This window comes from Larus michahellis, chromosome 11, assembly GCF_964199755.1.
Source record: "Larus michahellis chromosome 11, bLarMic1.1, whole genome shotgun sequence".
NCBI classification, from domain to species: Eukaryota; Metazoa; Chordata; class Aves; order Charadriiformes; family Laridae; genus Larus; species Larus michahellis.
In genome coordinates this window covers 11,017,857-11,034,255 of record NC_133906.1, presented here as the reverse complement: position 1 = coordinate 11,034,255, position 16,399 = coordinate 11,017,857, and the positions used below count along the sequence as shown (strand labels likewise).

At 45.9% G+C, this 16,399-nt stretch overlaps 1 long non-coding RNA gene across 1 annotated transcript in view; it reads right to left on the bottom strand.

Moving 5' to 3' along the window:
• LOC141749664 (uncharacterized) overlaps positions 1 to 16,399 on the bottom strand; it is a 141,530-nt gene that overhangs the window by 112,596 nt on the left and 12,535 nt on the right. The window lies entirely within an intron of this gene.

Below are 16,399 nucleotides of genomic sequence, written 5' to 3'. Positions count from 1 at the left end.
GTCAGAGATGCCGCATCTGCTTTAAATTAGTCTGTATTCAGGTTAGGAAGGGAGTAGGGGGAGGCAGGTGCTCATTGGTTTCTTCTCACTGCCCTGATGACCTTGGATTACAAAAATCCCTTGGGAGGGGGCAGGCTGTGCTGAGACTGGTTGGCCATAGGCACAACTCAGCATCCCATAAATAAGGGCCAGGAAGGGGATCTGTGGCTGACCACAGCACCTGCCTGTGGGTGAGGTGTCAGCAGCACCCAGCATGGGGCCAAAGGCCTAAGCGCTGGATTTCAGCCAGACCCATTGACAAATACAACAGCACCGCTTTCTAAAAGCTGTAATAGCTGATAACATTTGTCCTGCGTGTATAAAAGACCCAGTCAGTTCATGTAATAGCAAGAGTTCTCCCTTCAAGATTTTACCTTAGAAACAGAGGACATCCATTTGGCTCTCCACTGTCAATTATTAATCTATCTATCACTAAGTACCAGCCAGTGGCTCTGTAAAGGGATTCAACAGGCACATACAGTAGCTGTAATTCTATCGAATCACTCCACCGCCATCCCAGCAATGATCAGATATCAAAATCTTAAATGCTTACTGGAGTTTCAGCAAAGGAGAAAAGCAAAATCCTAAGATTTACAAAAAGCAAGCTGCAGAAACAGCACTTCTATGTTGTCTCCAAAGTCATTTTCATACAGCGTCGGGGTGTAGGCAGCAAGGGGATGGGGAAATTATGAGAAAGCACCTCAGAACATAAAGCACGGATTTTTTTTTAAGGCTGCTTGCATGAAAAAGCACATTTTTAACACTCCTTCTGTGGGGTTTAAAAATAACTAATCCAGTTGAAGCCTTTGGATGAGATGGGCTTCACAAGCCTAGATGTGATTTGCAGCAATCTAGGACCTGTAGCATTTTTTGCCTTTAGGTGCAACAGCTCTTTATAATCCTGCCACGGACTGTCGTCAAACACCAACGGGAAAGCGCATCTTGCCAGCAGAGCTGTGACAGAGTTTGGTGGGATGTCATCTCTGACCAACCTGCAGTCAGGCTACAGACAAGGAATGGCTTGTGCTGGTGTTGGACCACTTGTTGGCATTAAAGATCCCACTGCAGATTTTTTGCAGGAGGTGGTCCACACCATGGCTATGATGCAGCTCAGGTAACTGCATTCTGCCCTCCCATCCTCTTTGCAATTTCAACTAGGAAAGTTATTTTTCATCTCCCGATACGTAAAGTGGTGAGACTGCATTCTGCTCCAAAAAGCGGCTAGACGTTAGTGATGGAGAAGTGACCCTTACCTTCCCTTAGGGCATCACATCTCACAAAATAGCACAGTAAGTAACAGAGTGCTGACGTTAAAAAGTACGGAAGCACAGAGAGAAAAAGCCCTAAAACAGACTGCAGAACATTCTGCATTGCACAACCCTGAGAAGTGTATAACTTAAAATATGTTTAGTATCAGCATACAAATCTGCTTCAAGACTGGAGCGATCTTAGTTCAATTTGGCCTGAGTCACTTTACAAGTGAGGTAAGGAAAACCAAATCAAGGCAATTCAAATTGCAAATGCACATCCATACACAGGTCTCATCCAATTGAACAAATCCCACCGAGATTCATACATGTGGTCCATTTGGATTTATTCTCCTACGGGCTCCCTGTCTAGCCTCCCAAAAGAACAAAATTAATTCCAGATATTGGCTTGCTCAGGCATACCAAAACATTTACAAATGTATATGGCAATTTACATATGTCAGCCCACGTAGTGAGCTGAGTCAAACCTACTGCCAGCGCTGCTGCGTTCGTCTTTCCCCGTTCCTAGGTACTGCCCTTCGCTTTCCTCCCTGAGCCCGTGCCTGGAGATGCCCGGAGAGCGGAGGCAGCTCCAGAGCCGCTCTCTGCTGCGTCACGCCTGATGAATTCATGGCAGTGATCTTCCCAGGTGAGGGAACAGTTAAAGCTTGCTGGGAAGCCTCTCAGCAGTGCGTTTTTAAAGCTATTTCCTGACACCTCACCAGAAACACAAATCCCACTCAGTTTTCACTGCTAGTTATGTTCGTGTTTCCATGCTGTCCTCGCAGACTCTCGCAGGAAAGGCTTCTCTCACACCTGCTAAAGTCAGAAATTGCTGCATGCTTCCCCAGTGACAAATACAGCAGATCCCGAGCCCTGAGGAACGCCGGGCAGCCTGCGTCACCCAGACCCATCACGGTCACCTGCCCTGGGACCAACCAAACCTGATTCAGTCATGGAGAGGGGGCGCAAGGCGGGGCAGCTGGACCTCCCAGAGGCAGAAGCTCCGCTGATGCCTCGCAAGGTCCCTCCCAGGTCTGTTCCTGCGGTCCCAGCGCTAACAGGTCCTGACACAGGGTGGGGGCTAAGCGTAACTGTATAATTAGTGAAACCCTAACAATTTTTGTCTCTGTACATTTTCTTTAGGGGAAAAAAATCCCAGCCAGTGGAGCATGTCATTTTGAAATCAAAACCTCATGTCTTTCTTGATTGGGAATGTAAAATGGGGACTTGAGGGTTTAAAGACATGACAAATTATGAGAAGCTGCAGGGGCTGAGAATTCCTATCTCCAAGGATGCCGACTGTTATAGCCTTGACCTTTTCTGCAAATACCATCCTCCCTTATAAAAATGCGGCTTGGAGTTTATTTAGAAATTCTTTTAAAATAAGAAGAAGTCTTTAGAGAGTCTGCTGTGAGGTTCTCCACATAGATGGGGATATAGCTATTTTAAAGGGTATTCCTCCGCTGCTGGAAAATAGTGCCTTAGGGGCAGTGCCACTGCAGTGAGTGTGCTGGACCGCGCTGCCGTGCCTCTCAGTGGCTCTGGTGACACTGCAGAGATCGGGTCTGACACATGGTTCCGAATAGGAACCTCGATAGGGTTGACATTGTGCCTGGGTCGACTTACACGGTGCAAGAACAAAATGCCCCCACGGCACAGACGGCGCCAGCTTCCCTGGTGTCATTGGAAACACAAGCTAATGGAAAGGCTAAAACCAGTCTGCATTTTAACACAGCACAGGATCAGTCCTCCACTATCTAAGACATTATGGCATGTAATCCCCTCTATAAACCCCTCTTCCATCTCTCAAATTTTCTGCAGTTTGTATCTGCTTTTCTCTGTCCCACAATCACACCGGGCTACATTTGTCACCCATGAATAATCCCACTTACATTGCAGAGTCTCTTCCTACCCTGGAGAAAAATGCAGTGGGAGGTGTGGGGAAGCTCAGTGAAAGCTGACAGCCAGAAGAGACTGGGAAAGGCCTACAGAACGCCTTATTTAGATGTCCTATTTTAAGATAAAATGAAAAGGAACTATGCACATTCAGCATTTTGTTAAACTGACATGAAATCAAGCCACTACAAAATCAGTTTGCAGAGGGGTGCAGTGCACATTCTTGAAGCCTTCTTGAAAATATTATTATTATTTATAATTGCAGTAGCTCCTGGCTGGCAGCAAGTCCCAGCCTTGGGGCTACCGATCCATTTATCACAGGAGAAAGTCCTGGCCAAAAAGAGTTTCCATTGCCATCAGTAGAAGGAAACATTGTCCTTTGTCTCCGCATGCAGAAAACAAAATAGTGTCTACCTGGGCACTCAGCTTTAACTCACTGCACAAGATGCTTCTGAACAGTAATCACAGGAATTATGTGTTTTTCTCTCAGATCTACCACCTACGCTTGCTGGTCCAAAAGCTAACACTAAGTGACGATGAGTCTGCAGAAGTCCACTGGCATTTTGGCCTGTACAAACAGAGGGAATTAAAGCAGCCAGGACACCTTGGAGGGGGCAGAGGATGCCCAGGGAAGCTGAAACTGCTCTGCAGCAAGAAAGGGCTCCCAAGGGTCCGGACAGCCCATGGCAGCAGCCGGCTGACTCTGCAGATTCCTGGAAGAGGAGATGTATTTTGTGGCCATCTGCATTACATGGACTAGTGAAAGCTGGCCACAGCCGATGATCCAGGACCGGGGAATGAGTCTTGGATAATAATTAAAGGCCCGATCTTGGGTTCACCAAAGCCTCTGGTAAAACATCTTATTGATAATAGTAGGACATTAGGATTAGGCTCGTGCTGGAGCTGGGAATCACTGAAGCTTTCCTGACTACATAGGCTTATCAGGAATAGCCTTAACAAAATCAGAAAATAGATGAGGCTGAAAATAACCTGTTCTCAAACATCCCACATTCAGAAATGCCTGGATCTGGGTTTTTTTGCAGCCCGCACTAAGCACAGACCATTTGCAAACCGTGGAAGAGCAGGCAATCCATGGTGTCTTTCAACAGCATCCAGAATTGTATGACGTTTTGAATATGACAAAGATAAGACTTGAATACTGCTTTTAAAAACCTGAAATAAAGTTTACTAGGCTTTATGATGTTATATACCATATTCCTTGAATTCTGGCCGTTCTATACGTAACGGCTTCTCCCTTTCCATCTGTTGGTCACATTGCACAGCTTTAGTACAGCCTGGAAAAGTGGTCAGGCCCTCTCTTCAAAGGAGAAAAGACCAGCTCTACCCTCCCAACAAAGACATTAGCAGGATGCATTAATTCTGCAATTATTCTGAGCAATAGCATAGAAGTAAAAAACTTGAAAGGGTGGAGTAAAAAAGGACCAGGAGACAGTACTGAGAATATGTGATGATGCCGTCTAAGCACATAAACTCATTTAGAAGCTTGCTTGGAACAAGCTGTTCTTACAGTATTGCCAGGCTGACCAGAAACAAGAAGAGCATTAAGGTCCAATTGACCAATAAGTGGTCAAACCCTCTCTCATGAGACTGCCAGCCAAATTTGTAAACATTGAAGGTCAGATAAACATACAAATGTTGTAACTTACTGGATTCACATTCCTCTGGCGATTCACCTATGTTTTCTTCTGTCAGGACTAATGGTTCGAGGGAACGGTGGGCAGCTAACAGCAGGACCACGTTCTCAACCAGCGCGAGGCACAGACAGTACAGAGAAAGCAGAGGCTGCAGTGGAAAACCTACACTTCACAGGAAAAAGAGACCCCAGCTTCCAAAGCAACACCCATCCTTATCTTTGAAAGAAAAACATATTTGTTGTTCTTTGCAGTTCTCTTGAGAATGAGAAAATGAATGAATTTAAAATTCTTCAAGGGTCACAAAACCTGCCAAGCCATTATAAACCTGGTACTGCCACTGAGGGGTTGCTTTGGAACAACATCAGCAGGGAGGGAGGGAATAACCTGAGAGGTGGCTCAGCTGCAACCGGCACGGCGTGTGCCCAGCAGCCTGAAAGCAGCAACCACGGAGCGCGGCACAGCATTGATGGGAGGATGGCTACATGAAAGGCACGCTCCAGTTTAACTTGGCAGACTGCCCCCAGCCCTCATCCCCGCCGGCAGACCGCAGGAGGCACGTTTGTTGCGGTGACCACGCTCTGTCCTTAGGGCTGTGACCGGCAGAAGCCACACGCTCTCGCAGCTGCTGTGGGATGGGAGGTTGTCCCCTGGCTGCAACTGCGGCGCCGCAGGTGTAGCTGCACTGTGGGACAGCCATAGTAACGCTTGCGCAACCCCGGCTCTAATATGCTCAATGACAGACACACACGTAAACGCAGCTTGGTCCTCCAGCAGAAACACTGCGGGGCCAGTCCTAAGGACCCTCCGATGGGACCGGCGACTCTGCAGCCACATGACACGAGGGCTGGTGCCCCCGGTATGGTATCTGGTATTGGATAAATCAAAAATAATTCTGATTGCCACCTCACAACCCATCAAAATCACTGCAAAAGCATAAAGCTGGCTCCAAACTGCATGTTCCCGCTGACCAAAATATAAGTATGTTGACGTGGTGCATCTCAACTGGATGTATGTTACTGAGCAATCTGGCAGTGCACGGAGTCAGCAGGGTCTGTGACACCCATGGCATCAGCTCACAGGTTACAGTAACAGTGTGCAATTAGCTAAAATGCTGCTGCTGGCAGTAATAGTACAACACGCCCCAACTGCAGGTGCAATACCCTTGTCCTGAGTTCACATGAAAATGGCAAGAAAAGACTTGGCGTCCAAACAGATCATGGGAAAAGGTGGAGAAGGAAAAATAAAGACATAGAAACATCAGTTCTTAGCCATAGGACCATGCTGATTCCTACTGATTACTATCTGCAAATGGAGCAAATCCGTAGCAAAACCAGACAGGGGGAAAGAGAGAGAATACATTAATAGTCATCCCTGCACCTGTCCTGGCTTTACTAAATGGTCAGCGAGGCACCAATTCCCTGCAACTCTAGGTTTTCTCTTCCAATTATGACTAAGTGCCATTAGTTTAATTTCAGTATCTCTATACTTAATATCTGACCGCAACCTGACAGATCTCTAACAACAGCAACTGCCTCTAAGGTATTGAAAAACAAGAGAGAAAGAAGACACACAAGTAAGAAAGCAATCTCTGCTACACGTGTCACTGTTGGCTAAGCTTGTCCTGCAGTTCAGATCCTTTCAAGCTCCAGAAAGGTAAGGAATTAGGGTTTATTCCTGTTGCAGAGCTGTATTTATAAAACAAATAGAAAGTAAGATATCAGAAGAAAGGAGGGATGCAAAGCAGGGACTAGATTAGCTGCCTTTAACTGCTTTTGTCTCTTTTTATCAGATAGATGGAATTGCCACCAAAACAAAGGCCAGGAAGGACAACCCCGCTGTGTCCAGACTCAAGAAACAGTTGCTAAAGCCCATCCATGGTGGAAAAAAAAAAGCTGTGGGAGCATTTGCCAACATCTTCGCATCGCTAGTCAGGAACTACGCAATCAGCCAGGAGACGGGTGGGTGGATCAGCCCAACATTAACAAGCCCAGCTGGCTCTGCCTTGTGCCCTTCTCAATAGTTTCCAAAGACAGGACAACAATTTACCATAAAGAGGCCCTGGGGCACTGACGCCTTATTTTATTTCTGGCTTTGAACTTCAGAAGCATCCAGGATTCATGGATGTGTGCCGTCGCTCACACCAGGTGAATTTACCCAGGGTCTCTGTTTCGGCCGTTCGGCCGTTGGAAAGCTTCGGTGCCTGCTTTCCATCTGACAGCAGCACAGCTGAACGAGAGGGATGCAAAACTAATCGTACGGAGAAGGGAGCCAAAAAGGGATTCCAGCAACATGAAAACCAGAGGGAAATGCCATAGTCATGCTATCTGCGATCTGTATCTGTGACCCTTCATTTTCCAAGAAGTAGCAATGATAAGGCAGCTCTGTCCAGGTGAAAGATATCAACAAGGCTAATTGTAGCTGAGCAGACTGATTCTCATGGCAATGCTGTTATCTCCCTGGATTCCAGCTCCCCGCGGCTGTTGTCACTGCTCGTAATATCCAGCAGCAAGAGAGAGAGAGAGAAAGGAAGAGAAAGAGGGAGAAAGGAGAGAGGAAAAATGAAGAAGAAAGGAACAGAGAGGGAAATAACAAACAGAAGGAAAAGTTTAACAACAGTCAAAAAAGAAAGGAAAGGAACAAAGAAGATAATGAAAGAAGCGAAGGCAAATGGGAACCCTTAGCTGCTCCACAATTTCCTCCTAAAGGACTTTCAAGAGAGTGGAGCTGATGGCAGAAATTGCCCACTGTGGATGGATGGCAAGACGCAAACTCAACTCGTCCCTTCCCTGAGGAGGTATATCTTCTGCAAGGAGGAACCAGCCAGACGTGGAAGGCACAGAGAGTAAAAAAATTACTCCAGAGACATTATCTCTCCACTGACTCTGCTGGCTGTTTGCTGGGTGTTGAAGGCTCAAGAAGCTTAGAAAGAGTAGTAAAAAAGGGAAGAGTACTTACTAGTGAGTTGCTAATGAGGCTTAGCCTGTTCACACAGCATAGCACAGAAGGGAGGCCGCTCTGGTCCCTAAACGCTCTGCCCAAGAGCAAAGGGATGTGCTTGTCCAGCAGGAAGGGACGGGAAAGCCAAAACACTGATAACTTTGTGTTCACTACCACCACATCCCCTGCTGTTCCTGCATCTATCCACCAACTTTCTAGTCCCCCCTGCCCGTCCCTTACAGTGCCCCTACTCAATTTCCAGATTTTGGCCAGACCCAGCTTCAAACAGGCATGAGTTCCGGGCAAGCTGCCCTCGCACAGTGCCCAAGCCGTGCCCTGTGCACACCAGGAGCTTGCCACTCACATGCACGGCCAGCTGGACCTGTCGGACCTGCTGTGGTTGGCAGGTGGGTCTTGAAAACATGATTATTACTCTTGTTATTCCTCCTCTGATCCAGGTAAATACATGGTACAAGAGTCCATGGACCAAGGAGATGACGCTCAAAACAGCCACAGCAAAGGATGAAAGGAGCAGTGAGAAGTGACTTGCTCAAGAGCATGCAGCAGAACAGCAGCAACGTCTAGTGGTAGATGGAAGGGGTTTGTTGCCAAAATATAGGTGTCAGGAGCCAGCTGATATGTGCTAGGTTATCCAAGACACCTACCCAGGGATGGCAGGTATGACCCAGGACCTCCTGGAGACTGGTGACCTTCTGGAACAGCAGCTGGAGGCCAAGTAGGACACCTAAGTTTGCAAAATTGACTACAGGCTTATTCTAAGAGCAGTGCCTGATGCCCCAGGCCAGGCTCTCTCCCCACACAAGGATTTCACTCTCTGCAGTGGGGAAACACCTCCAGCCAGTATTTGGAAGCAGAGTCATGTGGGCTCTGAGGAAAAAGGTCCAAACCCCTCACAACAACTCTTAGGGCTGTGTGCTTTCTGAATAAATATCAAGAAGATGAGAATAGAAAATAAGACATCATACCCAGTCAAGGCCAATGCCATCAACAAAACCAGTGTCAGCCTAAAAGCAACCTACTGGGCTATACACAGACAGCCAGCGGGTGCTCTCAGTGTAGATAAACATTAACTTATTCTTATTAAAGTTTGTTTTTTCATTTCACCTACATACATTTTAAATGACGTTAGAAATAGGATCAAACTTACACCATAATCTGCTGAAGTCCTTTGTGCTATAAAGAAAAACTTCACAAATCATACACGATGACAGCATTTTAAAGGGAAGTCAAACTGCTGAAATGGTAGAAGCCACAGACCACAACCAGAACATGTTGAAAAGCTCAACAAGCTTTTGATGAAAATAACTTCTACTGCACGTATGGAAAAAATAATCAGAATTGTTCATTCTGATTTATTCAGTTTGATTGGGGTTCTTTATCATTCAGGTGTTAATTCATTATTTGGAAAGTGGGAAAGTTTATCTTCCTCTTGTAGCCATGCAGAAGTATTTCAGAATGCATTTTGCTAGTAGTAGAATCTTGTAGGCCCTGAGCAGCAAAATACCTCATGTAACTCACCACTTAAAAATAACCTTAACGCATCGCCTTTACACACAGAACAGCCCTCTATATACTTACTTTGGTTTTCATACGTACTTGATACATTAGACAGTTTCATTTAGAAAATAATTCCTTCTCATGATTTCTTTTCTGAATTCCCATTTCAATACTGGTACATTTTAAGGTAAATCACAAAAGAAAAATAAGTCTGGACCAAAAAAAAAAAAAAAAAAAAAGAAAACCCAAAAAACCCAGTGCTATGCATCATTTTCTTATGTAATAAAGTTTCCTGAGAATCTGAATAAACATATGATGAGTTGTATAACTGTGTAAGGAAATGTGTACAGGTATGGAAAAAAACAGAACAAATGTAGTGCAAGGGCTGCATTTAGGGCTCTGACCTACATCCTCTGGTCAACCACAGCAGACCAGTTTAAGATGCCCAAAGGATTTTGCTGTGGCTGATGGTCACCACTCCTGGAGCAAAACCAGCATCATGGGACACACACCTCCATTTTGGGACTTCCAGAGACAAGTTTGTTACATCCGCTTAAGCCAGCGACAAAGGTCAGTTTGCCCCCAAAAAAATAAGCTATTGGGCTGGAGAACTGGCAGTGTGGCTCATCCTGTCCCACAAGAACACAAGATGGGGAACTGGGGGCAGTAATATCTTAAACTGCTGCCACTAGATTCACCAGAACACATTAGCCAGAAAGTCGGACTGCAAACAGTCCCAACACTGTGATCCAGGATTTCTGCAAGGAAATAACTACAGTCTACATCAGTCCAGGGCAGGACTGGGATTCACAACATGAACACCTTGATTTAAAGCATGATAATGTCAGTGATCTTAATCACTCTCATGTATACCCGTCCACCACGCTCAAGACAAAACTGCCCTTCTCCTCCTGTGCGTGACGCAGCAAAAGGCACGGCGATATGGCAAAGGCGGGTAGGGAATTTCCACCCATATTGCCTGACACCCCCATACCTGCGGAGCAGGCAGGAGATGGAGGGATCACCAGTTAGTTGGTTTTCCCTGGGCGGGAAGAATCAGTGGAGGTTAGACGTGACCCCCAGCCCACCCCAACATTGACGGGGCTCACCAGCCCTCCTTCGCCCTGCCCCACCGAGTACCCCCCTGCTGCCAGCAGCACCCGCTCGCAGCCATGAGCACGGCCTTCGCAGGGACAGCCCTGTCCTCCAGCAGCAATGCCCACTGCACACTCTGCTCTGAGACCCAGCGCCGCTCGCAGAGACGCATTTCCCTATTCTGCAGCACCATCTTGCAGCAAGAAGGAGGAAAGCATCTTTCAGAGACAACCGCGCAGAGACATGGACCTGAAGGACACGGGGCAGCCTGGACTGCAGTCGCAACCAGGAGCAAAACAGATAATAAATGAAAGATTTTGATTAGTTATGGCCTCCAGCATCCCAGACAAACCCCAGCGTCAGCTCTGGGGTTCAACTGATCTTGGGAATAGTTTGCAGGATTCAGTATTTTATTGTTAAACTCTTCTGCCCTCACAGCCCCTTTTCTGCCTGCCTCCCTTGCTGGTGGCTGGTTTTGACCCAACTAAAACTAAGATATTCTCTAAATTCTCTGCTTGAACGTCCCAGGGACCATTGCTCCCATTGCACAGCCCTCCGGCAGCCACCGACCTGCCCCGTACCGGCACAGCCATATCCATGATGGGAAGGAAACAAGCGTGACTTATCTGCACAAAGGCAGCAGCAGGAGTCTAAAAAGTCTAATATGCCCCCACAACCTCTAAAATGTTGTTCCCTGGTCCCACACCCTCTCCCACACAGTTTTAGAGCATCAGGGAGAGCAAAGTACGTGACTGAAACCAGAGCAGCAACAGCAAAATGACCCTTTACATCCTTTGGCCTCCCGCTGCTTAGGTAACATCAGACATGATGAGAACGGGCGAGGACACAGAGCTCGTGGAGGTGTTTGCTTCAGGTTTTCAATTTGTTTGATGACACTCTTAGTTAGGTCTCCTCGGTTCTGGAGAGGAACTCATCTTTCTCCTATCAGGATCTAGATTTCTCAGAGAACTCTGAGAATAAGAGCAGAGGAGGTGCAAGTACTTAAAATAGGAAGAATATTAATTTAGAACCACCAAAAACGGCCAATGGGCTCTGAAACAGTGGAAACTTGGTATTAGCTTTAAGTAAGATTTAAGTTATTCTTTCAAGAGCCATTTTAGTAAAAGAAATTCAAATTTAAGAAGGATATTTTCAGTAAAGTTACACTCAGACCATTTGTGTCATTAATTCTGAAGCTAGTTGCATTTTTTAATGGACCAAAATTACCTATCACCAAGACATCAGATTTTTTTTATTCTCCAGTAAAAGAAAAGCAGAGCGGCGTGCAGCTGGGAAACGGGGCAAAGCTCATCCTCCTGCACACCGCAGGGTGCATTTTCCCCTTTGTGCCAGTCAGTGTGAATGCACATAAAAACTTATTTCCATTAAAGAAAAACCCCGAGATCTTAACCAGAGGAGGGCTGAGAACAGCCACCACATTGTGTGTCGACTCTCGAAGGCAAAGCTTTGCCTCCTTTTGGCAACACCAACTTTTCCCACAAAGCCATGGCTTGGATTTATTTGTACACAGCAGTGGGAAAGGAGCATAAACTGTTTCTAAACTCAGTGGGTTGTACAGCCCACAGATTACGGTCGGGATTACCAAATTTATGAACATTTTCTCAAATTACTGGGGTATTTTTTGTTGTTCCTGTGTCTTTCTTATTCACAGACTCTCTTGCGCTCCGAACTCTGCCTGTCCTGGCTGTAGCTGGGAGCGCAGCTCCCAAATCTGCTTCAGTCTTTCCCGGTATCCATAATCCTCATCCTCCCCTCCCTGCAGTACCTTTCTGTTTTCACTTGAAGGCAACCTTGCGCCACACTTGTCTATAAAAAGAACCGGGCTGGGAAAGCACCGCAGCTGCTTCACCCAACAGATACCCCACCTTGCAGGTGGGAAGAGGCTGAGCTCCAGGCGCAGAGGAGAAATAGCTCAGTTGTTCTTATAAGGTTTGATTCATCAACACTTGCACTCTGCTGACTTTTCATTTAGCTCTTCTAAATGTGATTTCACCTCTCTCCGATCACAGTCTCGTAAAGTGCAGGGAAGAGACGATCTGCAGCTGCATGGGGAGCACACGTGTTCTGGGTGATGCCTTGGTGCTCACCACCTATTTTGGCTGTTCTCTTCAGCAAAAGCACCAACAGTGACCACAATTAATAGCACGGACAGAGCGGGAGCTCAATTTTGAGTGGGGACAGAACAAGCTGGAAAGTGTGTAGATAAGAGTGATATTTCCTAATCAGCTGCCCCCAGGGAGTTTTATCCTTGGATACGCAGGAAAACAGTTATCTCAGCCATTAGTGAACTTGTGAGGGACAGGTGAGATACCAGCAGACGGGCAAAGGGCAAAGGTAGCGTCTGTCTTCAAAAGCAGGGGATGGGAGGAACCAGACAATAATAGACCTATCTGCTTAACTGCGATGCCAGCAAAAATACTGGGAGAAATAAGCACCTGAAAAAACCCAAGACAAATAGCAGGACCCATGGACTGGTCAATAGCGAGTGGTACAACATGGTAATGTGTTTTATGCAAAGAAGAATACAAAGAGACGCAAGATAGAAAAAAAGAAGAGTCCAGGGTTTTAAACATGTATTTTCCATTCATTTCATGGAACAGACACAGTGATAAATTATATACATCCACCTCTTGACACTACTTTGGAAAGAACAACCGATAACATTACTGTGCATTAAGCTGCATTTATGAAACCACTCTTCAAAGCAGAGCAGTATTTAACATTTTCTTCTGTTCCTTCTGCTCAAAATGACCATCTGGCAACAGACTTTTTGGAATGGAGCCTTTTCTCTGGTTTCTGTTTGGGGACAATCTGTGCCAACTTCCAGCAGTTCATGTGCTTTAGGGATGCAGAATATAGTTCTCTTCTGAAACATACGTGGGCTTGAAGTCAAATTCAGATACTGAAAAGATCTGGTGTGAAGCAAGCTGTGGGTTACAATACAGCTTTCTCTATGTGCAGGCAATATGTCAAACTAAAAAGATTTGCATCCGTTTCCACGCAGTCTCAGTCTAAGTGGTAAATTCTGTATATTATCGACAGTTACTTTACTTGCCCTAAACTAACCCCATCAAACCTGTCTGAAGTTTCATTTAAAACTTCTAGGAACTTTCATTTGAAACTGTAGGATACAAGATCCTTCTCAGATATAGTGGGAACAATTATGCTCATTTAACTTTTCTTTAAAAGAAAAACCAAAACAAATTCAAACTGCAAGAAGCTACGAGGTCTCAGGGGCAAAACCTCCCATTTCAGGAGGACGTGGGAGTCTGGGAAGACAGCGTAGACTGTCCCTAAAGGAAGAACAATTCTCCCTGTGCATCAGCCTGTGTTGGTTTTAGAAGCAGCATCTGAAACTTTTAAGAACTACAGTGCAGTGCATATGCTCAGCCGTCACTGCATACACAGGGCCTTGGAGATACAGACAGACAAAAAAAGGTCTCGTCTAATGACCTGCACTGCCTCTGTAACTCTCTGGTCCCAATTCCGCCTGGTCTATGGGCAGAAAATAGAAAATAGTAGGAAATGAAATCTAAGACCCTGCTTGGAAACTCGCAGGCCAGGTTTCTGATCTTTTTTCCAAATGTCCCAGCGCACTGGTGACAGAGCTTTGAAACCTGGCCATGTCCATCTGAGGGGACACAGGAACAGGCAAGGAGCTGCACAGCCCAGGCTGGGAGAGGGCACCAGCGGGGAGCCGGGCTCTCCAGGACGAGGGTCATCGGAGGATTAAGCAGAGGACACGGCATGTGGCTCCCCGGGGAATGCCACCAGCCTCCCGTTATTTCTCAGGAAAGTCTCCAGGAAACTATCACTATCACTTTTTTGTTAAAGGTCTCATCGTTCTGGGTCTAAATTTGGGAGGACAGTCTTAGAGTATGTTATAAATGGATTAAAAATATCTTGACTTTTATTGTTTGGAGATAAAATGTGGTTAAACAGTATTTCCAAGGAAAGAGATTAGTGTCTAAGTAGCGGAAAAGACGGAGGCAGTTCACCTTTGCAAACAGAATTAAATGCAAAAATAAACATCAAAACCCAGGAGAAATTCATTACTTTTTAAAATTCCTTTCAGCTATAACAGTCCCAGCTTTTATTTCCATTTATTAGAACTACTAAAGTAGGACGCCCGAGGAAAAATTCTAAAATCATCAAATCATGGTCCTTCTTTTCCAACAGCCCAGAAAGCAGCCCACAATTTTCACTGAAGTTTTTACCTATGCTTCATCTTTCCTGTTAGGAAATGACCACTTTAGAAGCCAGCCTAAAATAAAAAATATATGTCTGCCAATAAACCTGAAAATAATATTGCAAAGTATTTGCATTGGTATTTTGTGGGTTTGGGTTTTTTTTAGTAAAAGCTGTTACAACAGGTTACAGCCCAGTCAGGACCGTGCTGGTTGTGCAAGTGCTGCACAAACATACACGAAAAGACAGATCGTGCTCCAAAGACCTTCCCACCAACAGCAAGGAGATGGACAGGGTCTTATCACCGTTTTGCAGGTGAAGCAGTGTCTGATTTGGATCCCCCCAGCGAAGTGCCCACTTAACTGGTACAATTAGGAAGGCTCTAAGTTCAGGAGAGGCGCTGGGAGCAGCACCGCGGAGCTGTCGGAGCTGTGCCATGGAAAACCAGTCCTATTGCCTAAATCAGACCCCTCCATCAGCTGATTTTGGCCTAGGCCAAGCCTGCAGAAGACCGAGGAGCAGAACTAGATATCCTGAGAGCCATTCCAGGGTTTAAAATATAAGCTGAGCTTTCCTTGTGATGAGAGAGAGGAAAATTTCATGTCATTTTTAGTAACCCTGGAGGATTTGAATGGCTTTTGCTACGTGGTGAGGTGACACCTCCACCTTCCATATCCTCCTGTTTGTGGTAGGTCTGTCAGGGCTTTGTATTTGCTAGCAGCCAACTGAGCAAGCTGCATCCAGCAGATAGGTGTGTTTCTCAGCGTAGGGGCATTATGCTGTGAGAATATAGTAGCTCTATTGAGATAACAACAGCATCGAAAGCACATGGCTCTCAAATACGGGACAGCCACTCAATCTACTCTAACCAGCTAATGTCACTGGTGAAGTGGAACAAGTAAACAGTCTCCTGATCGACTCACCTTCGAAGGGTTGTATATTTTCATGGTCAATCTTTCTCCCTGATTTCTATTTTGCCTTCTGGAAAAGTCATTAAAGTTTTAAATATCTCCATTCACACAAGACCCACCTAAATTCCTGTGCACCTATATTCCTGCATATGTATATGTGCCTGGCTCCTAGACCCAGCCATGGAGGAAATAAGGCGCTGAGTTGGCTTTTCGACCTCTTCTCAAATCCTTGCTGCTGCCTATGGTTGCAGACATGACTGCCTCCTGCCAAATAGTAAATAAAGGCTACTCCCCACTCTGAAATTAATAGCAGCTTGTTTTACCTCCCTGCCAGACAGGCTGTAATCTAATCACACACCCTGTGGCTTTACCCAGCAATTGCTCTTTCCCTTCTACTGTCACATCGCATCGCATCAGGGATTCCTCGGCACCCACCGTAGGTGCATTGGGATGGATGTGCTTCTCTGCAGCACATCCTGAGGCAGCCTTCCTTGTGCAAATCTACAGAGGCCAAAATAAGAGGAGGATGTGTGCTGGGGGTGCTGGATCACACGTGTTAACACAGGGTTACCCAACAGCAAAGCCAAGGAATGTTTTTTGTCAGGGAACCCTGATACACAGTTTTCGTTTCTCCCAAGCGAGCAATAGCTCTAGCCCAGCAGTGGCTGTTGAACAGGAACACGTGGTGTTTGACTGTTCACAGCACGCAGACCTCTCCACTGTGGGTGCACGCTGCTTACAGGGGACTCCTGCTAATAAAACTCACAGCTATTTTTAGCATATACAAAAGCCAAATGGTAGAGGTAAGGAACTACAGCAAGGCATTCATATCAAACAGATAGGGAAAGACTGACTGAATACGATGTTTCAAGCTGAAAAGAAAGGAAAT